Genomic DNA, 2,665 nt, shown 5'->3' with positions numbered 1-2,665 from the left:
TTCAGTTAAACTCCATAAATTACTCTAAACAAATTATTATATGTAAATGATATTTTAGACATGTATACATACCCCAAATAATCTATATTTGACATCTATGGATTTTCATCAAACATATTCCTCTCTAGTTCACAAACATGCACATAGGCAAATGAATAATTATTTTCCATTTTTGATAGATTGATAAATATTTACAGACAAATACAAAGATATTTCTTCTTTTCAAATGTTTATTTGATACCTAGTGAGAATGGAGAAATATTTATTCTTATTGAAAACTTGTATTTTTAATTTATAAATTAATTGATCAAATTTCTTCGCTCACAGAAATATCCAGTAGACAATTTTATTCCTATTTATTCTACTAAAGATTAGTAGATATAAGTTTAATTATATAAAAATATATAATTCAGCAAAATAATAGAGTCCAGTGGCCAAATCTGACTAGGAGCATACTTTTGTAAGGAAAGTGTTATTGGCACACAACCATGCACATGCATTTATTCATCGATTGTGACTGTATTCACATTAGAGCTCAAGAGTTGTCATAGACAGTGTGACACTGGCAAAGTCTAAAATGATCGATATCCCTGTCCTTCGCTGAAAATGTACACCTACTCTTGACTTAAAGGCAATGATATTTTTAGGAAACTCTTACTAGTCTCATTCAAAAATTGCTGTTACAAGTGTTGTATTACATTTATTCATTCACTTAATATACCTAATGTTAGGTGATTTTTTTTAATCTATTTTACAATTAAGTTACCTTATAGATGAAGTTAAACCACGCCTTCAACATCCCACAACTAGAAAATGACACAGATTTAAACTCAAGCAATATGGATCAAGAATCCTTGATCTTAGCCTCTCCCAATAATCACAAGTAACATCTGCACTGAAAATCAGCACATCACCAGCAAGCTGCTAACATTGACATTGCATAGTATTTAACACTGTTCTTCATATAAAAGACAACACTTACATATGAAAGATAGCAATATAACTGTTGAAGAAGGAGGAGATAAAACCACTGTTTGCATCAAATAAAAACACAAGATAAATTAAGGAAAATGTATATTAAATAAAATAATTCAGATATTAAATAGACTATTAAAACAAAACCCCATAAACTTTCTCTACTAATAAAAAGATAAAAGCAGGGGGAAATCTCTTTATATTCTATATATGCACAGCCTACCTATGGGAAAACACTATGGAAACTTGTATTTTCTTTACAATAAAACAAAAAAAACCAATAAAGAGACATACTAAGTATTATTAGATTGTAGAGGACTTATTATTAACAACACAGCAATTCATTCTAAGAACACTCAAATGTGAAAGAAATTTCAGATTTAAAATGACTTGTTTTTATGAACCACTAATTACCTAACAAAAGAGCCAAAGGTGTATTTGAACAAGTACACAGGGCTGAAGGCTAAGAGAGGCTGAAAGTGTGTAAAAGGCACAATGATTGAGATTGCTGGTGGCATCAAAAACTAATGAGCAAAACTGTCATTCTGAGATGAAGGTCACAAGATATCAAGAAGCTAAAAACTGATAAAAGACACAATTACTGGAAAAACAATAATTGTTATTAACCAATAATTACTGTTAGAAAAAAAATCATAAATTTAGGACATCATATTCTGACACTACATCAAAGAAAAGAATTGTAGAACAAAAGAGTTCAAAGCAAGGGCCAGCGCACAGTAAGTCCAGGTGCTTATCACACAAGCCTGGTGACTAGAGCTCAATCCCAGAGGCCAAAAACTGCAGAAAGAGAAAACCAACTCCACAAATTTGTCTTCTGACCTCCACATACACAGTGTGGCATGCATGGCCACGCATAAATCATATATTCACACAAACATAAAATAATAATGAATAAATATTTTTTTACAAAAGAATTAAAAGTAATTATGAAACTGTAGGTAAAGATTTAGCTTGCAACCAAAGGTTGAGCTTGTAACAAGTTACAGAATGCACTCTACACACTGACTACATCACATATGGGAGCTCACTGATGTGTGTAATGATTTAAGAAATTTACTTACTCATATGTAATATGTCAAATGATTAGTTGCAATGAATAGATGCATAACTTACATCTACTAAAGCTAGTCAAATCTGGCTTGATCTGAAGCCCTAAGTCAAATTCCAAAACTACAAAACAGATTTCATAGGGAATGAAATAGTTATTCATTTTGGAAATAAGTGAGTGCTTATGTGCTGCTTAACAAGGCCCTGGATTTGATCCAAGCAACACAATAAAAAACAGCAATAACAATAACCTAGCTTATAACAAAATGTTATGAAGTTCTTTTCAAAACAAGGTTCTTGATCTCATCATTCTAAAACCAGTAATATATCATATTTGAAATTGCCAATTGTGATTTTGACATCCTTTATCAAGACAATGAACTATAGTCAAACAGCACAGTATTTTATGTGAGTAATGATACCATTAGAATCATATACCTTTCAATCTCCTTTAATTCTTTCCTCTGATAACATTTACTCTAAGGAAACAGTGGTTGTTACTTCTAGTTTTCAGTGTTATATTTCCACAGTAAAGCCTACCATGAAATAGACAAATTCTGGGTTTTCTAAAGATTTCACTTTTCATTTCCCTAATCTTTCAGGTTGCAGCTAGACAATTTTT

This window comes from Nannospalax galili, unplaced genomic scaffold, assembly GCF_000622305.1.
Source record: "Nannospalax galili isolate Female #2095 unplaced genomic scaffold, S.galili_v1.0 scaffold78, whole genome shotgun sequence".
NCBI lineage: Eukaryota > Metazoa > Chordata > Mammalia > Rodentia > Spalacidae > Nannospalax > Nannospalax galili.
The sequence above is the reverse complement of the archived record's forward strand: the minus strand, read 5'-3'. Positions refer to the sequence as shown.